Source organism: Halyomorpha halys, unplaced genomic scaffold (genome assembly GCF_000696795.3).
Source record: "Halyomorpha halys isolate HHAL.00 unplaced genomic scaffold, Hhal_1.1 Scaffold1468.1, whole genome shotgun sequence".
NCBI classification, from domain to species: Eukaryota; Metazoa; Arthropoda; class Insecta; order Hemiptera; family Pentatomidae; genus Halyomorpha; species Halyomorpha halys.
In genome coordinates this window covers 247,142-253,585 of record NW_027106345.1, presented here as the reverse complement: position 1 = coordinate 253,585, position 6,444 = coordinate 247,142, and positions in this window count along the sequence as shown.

Genomic DNA, 6,444 nt, shown 5'->3' with positions numbered 1-6,444 from the left:
AAACAAATACAATACATATACTTAGAACAAAAATATATGTATAATTTTTTTTTCGTAACCTTTATTATTAAATTTGTACAATACATACATACACATGCATAATATAAATGAGAAATGTATACTTGCATACTGCTATTCGTGAAGGTATAGTTTACATCACCATTTATATGGTATTATTAGCAATATGAAGTGATTGGCTTGCCCCATTACAAAGAGTTGAGGTTTACTATACTCGCTATAGTACCGTCGATTCCGGGAGATCATAACACAAAAAAAAGACAATCCTTCCCCGCCAGACTCACCCCGCTAAGACCCCTATTTTTTTTTCAAACCTCTTTATTTTTTATATGGTTACAGAATACATAATAATATAATGCAATACATGATACATATACAATTTACGTTTCCAATCTGGAATTTTGTTAAACATTTTTTAAATTACCGATCGTTTAAAGTTCAATGCGGAAACTCCTCCCGAAATTTTCGCCAGGTAAATGGTGTTCCTCAGGGCAGTGTTCTAAGCCCTATCCTCTACAACATAGCTATCAGTGGGGTAGCAAGCATCATCCATTCACCCATAAAAATTTTATTGTATGCAGACGACCTTCTTTTATACCTAGAAGGAAAAAATTTATCGGTTTTAATAAACTGCCTCAGCGAATCAATCCAAAGTGTTGTCGAGTGGTTAGAAGATAGTGTGAAGATAGTGATAATCAAAACACGATCCGTTTTGTTTACAAGGAGAAAAAGATTTAATGTGGATAACATTAAATTAAAGGGACAAGTCGTAAGGTATTCTCGAACTATTAAGTATCTGGGTATTATCTTTGATAGCTAAGACACCCAGGGAGCGTCTGTCCTATATCACTTTTGAAATATTAGCTTAAAACGGGAAGAGGTGACTTTAAAATAGTTAAATCGTGCTTTAAAAAGCGTCTGAAATTGAATAGCGGGGTCAGATACATACTGTCATATATAATAGATAGATAGCCTTACTTATAATAATAAGTAATAATACGTTTCACAATCTCAGAAAAAAAATAGAAGGAAAGACAACCCGGGCCCCCTCTATTATTTTTCAGCTGAAAATTTAAAAATATTTATATTAACTCATCTTGAATTTATTAAATACAACGAAGTTATTCGTAACTGTTAAATATTCGCAACAGAACCAGATTGGTACTCCGTTGGTAATTTGCGATGGTTACATATTGGTAAATACAGTCCCAATTTGCCCAGCTTAGCTATTAGTCACCCAATCAAATCAGTTACAGAGCCTCAATGATATGCAAAAGCAATCAAACCAATCTCCCACTTCACATGACAGCTATATATTTAATCGATAGCTGTTAAATAAATCAAAAGAATGCTATTTTGTATTGTGTTCGTTGCCCGTGTGCTATAAATGAATACATTCAATCCTTTGGAAGGTTTTTTTAATGATTTAATGGGAAATTTATTGGATTGGTCCATTCATTCTACCATTTCATCTGTGACCTGTTTTCATTTTCCTCTATTATTATCATTATCTTTTACCTATTTTCAAAATAAAATATTAAGCGTCTATTATATTATAGATGAAAATTTATTAATCAGTATAATAACTATTCTCAGTAAAATGAAATTTAAAAACATCGGACAATTTTAAATGAAAGCCATCATAAATTAATTAATAAAATATACAATGGTCTTAAAAAAAAACAAAACAACTCTTTACTACAAAACTACACTGATTTAAGTAATAATTGTTATATTATAATCAAACTAGCAATAATAGGTGGGAATGATTCTGTAATATATGAAGCCGAAAACAAAGGTTCTGGTATACCGGTAAAGTTTACCTGTGGTTGTTTACCTGACAGGTATATCATGACGTATGTGCGCGGGCTTAAGAGATATAAACTTAATAACTTTGTATTGGAAATATTATGTCATTTCTTAAGAAAGGTCTACGTGATTCATAATGAGTCAACTTATATATATATATATATAAGAAGAAACTTATATATGATTATGTTAGTGCTTTTAAGAGTATAATATTATAAATAAAATATGTATATCACTGTATTTTTATATAAAAGTTATTGATAAAAAATAGTTGAATGATAAGAAATTACTGTAAATTAAGTAGGTGGAAGAAAGCATTTGTTGATATTACATCAGTTTTATAAAGAAAAGACTTGGGGATTCTTAAAATAATGGTTAGTTGCTTGATTTGAGTAATCTTCATTTCGTGTCCTTCGACCCTAAGGTATTGTATATATCTCTGCAGTACAAATAACAGAGTATGTGTTTGTTTAAAAGTGTCCCTACACGTTTGCCAGACAATGGCAAATTCGCGCAAGTGCAAGCGTGTGGATAGGTTATTTGGATTGGCTAGTACTAGTTGGCCTGAATTTGCGGCCAAACCTTTAGATGTCGGTTTTGGACCACAAATGGCCCTTTTATCTATGGCGCTGTATCCACATAATTTTTTAAGTTTTTATTGTTTTAGAACTGCCAACAGATAAATATTTGTTCTCTCTGTGTTAACTAATTAAACAATTTACCCAACATTCGGATTCAATAATTAACTCTTGTTCATGGTTGTATCTTTTAAAATTATTTCGATTCGGTGTAAAAGATTGTATCAAATTTTGTTAATTAACTTTAGCAGTTTTCAGCTTAGCAACTGCCCCCCTAGAAGTGAAACAAATTATTAATTTAATAAATTTTTTTTTTAAGCAAGTACTAATTTAATAATTAATAAAGTACTGCGACAATTATATATAATTTTATTAAAATTTCAGTTCCATCCCCTTTTTCATGCTAAAATGACACAACTTAATTGACTATGGTCCCCCTCCTGATTAATCATGGCTTGCTCCCAATAGGTTTGATCCAGGGCACATCCTTGAATTGTATCCCAAAATCTCCAATCCTACATCACAACCCTTGAAGAATTGTGCCAAGATTGGAAAATTAAAATAAATTCCAATCAATCCCATCAAATCATCTCTATCTTTCTTCGTAAATCTATGTTTTCCTGCCCTACTTTATCTATTCATAAAACTCCACTTATTTAAGTTGAACAGATTCGCTACCTAGGACTACATCTGGACAAAAGACCAACTTGGAATCCTCATACAAGATTTGAAAGGCAGGAAACTACTCGTCGATTTTGACTATTACTAAGCCTACCTGACAAACTTTCTATTGATTACAAAAGACTTATTTACATGTCCATAAAAAAGGTCTATTTGGATTTCGAGTTGAGCTTTGGGACTCCATTTAACCAACAAATTCCTCTCGAATTCAATCCTTACAATCCAAATTCCTTAATCAAATCCCAAATGCTCTCTACTTTGTCAATAATAAAATCATCCACAAGGAACTCAATGCCGGAATAAATCCTTTAGATAAACTCATCCAAACCCACTTTATAATCCCTCTTCCTCATCGATACCTGATGGACCTCCTATGCGTTTTGAAATTTATATTCTCTACAAAACTGTATCATGCCATTGCAATGAAACTAACATCACATTTACTTGTTGTATATTGATATAATACAGTTGTAAATATTCAATAAAAAAAGGATATTTTTTTTCCAAAATTAAAATAAATTCAACAGTTAGATTTTATTGTGTAACTGTCCACTTTTAATAACAAAAATACTCAAAATCCACAATTAAAACAAAAATATTCTGAGCTTACTGTAATAATAAGTCCTAATAAAAAACATTGGAACCAATGATTTTTTCCCTCTAGCAGAGTAATATATTTAAAGTAATAATCAAACTCGGGAATCGTAAAAAATGGCTCTCATTACCAACTTGGACCAAAGCCTATTAATTACCTGGCCATGGACGAACCAATGAAAGGGAAACCAGGAATGACCGTGGTTATAAATGGATGCAGCGGCTGGGACATCTCGAGTCCAATTAACTTTTTTAATTGGGGGAGGGGGGGTAGGAGCAATTAGTGAGTTGGTTTTTGGCTAGCGACGGTCCTTAATAACTGGAGCAGATTTACATAAGAGACCCTGTCTGCAATCGATACCAGATCGAAAGATAATTAAAGAGCTCACTCCGCCCAGAATTAATTTATCCTGTAATACGAGAACTCCACTCCACTCGGTTCCAACCACTCACTATTGTCTTAGAGGGTTCTCCGTCTCTGGGATAGATCTCCAGCCTCGACTATGCAAACCTGGAAATCTTATCTTTTATTAGATTTGTCACTTTATTTTTGTTGAATGCAATAAATATATAATTATATTAATGTAAAATTGTATTAGTAGTGATGAATATTAGTGAGGGAGTGGGGTAGCTCAGCAATACGGCGCTGCGCTTATAACTCCAAGGACCTAGTTTAGAATCCAGCTGGAAAAGATAATTATTTACTCTGTTATTGTAGCTCTGCGGGAGCCATGTTGGTCTCTACAAAGTTGAGGGTGATCTTGAACAAATACAATGGAGGTGCCTTGTATAACAGTTGTTCAAAAACTTACTTCCTTACAAAGTACTGAACATGGCTTGCAGCGGTTCACATTAATGAATATCACTTAGGTGTGTTTTCATTAAGGAAGGATTTATGTTAACACTACGGAGAGCTTGGAAAAGATTCAAATACCCTCCTTGGATTTCGGAATGGGAGGACAGTCGCATATCACTGATTAAACTGGCGACCAAGCAATTTTTTATATATCAAAATGATTCTAATTTATCAGCCAATTGCATCGGAAATTACAAGTGGAGACAATAGAGGATTGTATTAAAAAAAGGTTCATGAAGTTACCGACAGTTAAAGGAGCAGTGACTTACAACTTGGGAAACTCAACCATAACCCGAAGCCTGAAGCCCTGGCTGCTGCAGGACATATCTTGTTATGATTTCTAAATTTATAAGAGTTGTTATTATCACTCTAAAATTTTATTTTATTTTCATTTTGTTTTCTCTTCATCTTTTTATTAAATTAACTTTCTTTTTTTTAAATTAAAAGTCAATTATTTATTTTTTGAAGTCCATAAATGTCATTGTTTTTGTTATTAATTTTACTTTTACCTTTTATAAATAATTATTATTTTAATCTATTTATTTTATCTCATTTTAATTTTATTTATAACGTTTTATATATTTAGGAGTGCCTTTTGTATGGGACTATAACTCCCCCCATAATCAATTATTAAAAAAAATATATCTCTTACAATAAGTATGTAAGGTCCACCAGGTTGATCTGATATTAAAGGAAAAAATATATAGAATATTTAAATTTATAGCCATTATATATTATATAATTATAAAAAAATCTCAATGAATGATTATTACAATATAAATCTTGTTTCCCAACTGTTATACCTTGCACACAATGCAGGCATAAAATCAGTATATATTGGCTAGCACTAAGAGAGGACAGAGGTGAGGTTCCCTGGGGGCAGATTATGCTGTCTATAACATAGGTTAGTGGTGGCGTGGGTGGGTGGGGTGTGCTCTTGCGATATCTATTGCCCCGTAGCCAGTCAGTAGCCATTGCTTTATTACAGACTCTGCTGTGGTTCTGTCTTATCCCTCCTTAATTATTTATGTTGCCTATACCTAATTTTCCGATTCTTAAATGTTCATTAACAATGGGAGGGAGTAATTACGCATAAGCTATATTACTATCGTCGTTATATTTTTTAAGTAAAATAAATTATTAAATAATATTAATAAGTAATAAAAATATTTTTTTAAAATTATCGATAAACGTGCACCTATAACTTACAGCTTAATTACGAATGAATTAAAAAAATATGTATCTAAGGACTTTAGACTTTTAGAGTAGCATAATTGTAAACATTAATATACAATCTTCCTGATATACTTATACACTGAAATATGTTTTGAAGAGATAATATAACATATTATTTTATAGCCATATTAAGAGATAGTACAGAAGGGAGTAAAAAATCATAATCACCTAAACATTTTTAATTGCTTTGTTTACTATTTGTTTAATAGTTGACGATAATTGTAATCAGAGACAAGGAAAGAAAACATGGATTTTATCGAAAATTTCTCCGAGCCCACGTCAAATATTAAATTCGCCACTGAAAACAACCTCGATCTTTTTAATTTATGGAACAAAACCATAATGTAAGGCTATTGTATAATTATTATATTATGTAATATATACCTTTTTTTATATTTATATAAAAATAAAACTAATCAGGCCGAACTGGCGTAATTTCTAATTATTGTAACACTAATTAACAAGCTGCAGGCTTTTATAAAGTACTGTACTTAATTTTTTTGCATACTTGAAAAAGTCCTTTTTTATCCTAATTTTGTACCTATTCAACGCTCAATTTAATGTTTTTTAAGGTGTCATTTGTTAACATTGCTTGACGTACCGTTACGTAGTCATATACGAAACTAAGATTCGAGGTATTTGGCTGCTAAAAGTCTCAAGATTGGATTCGTT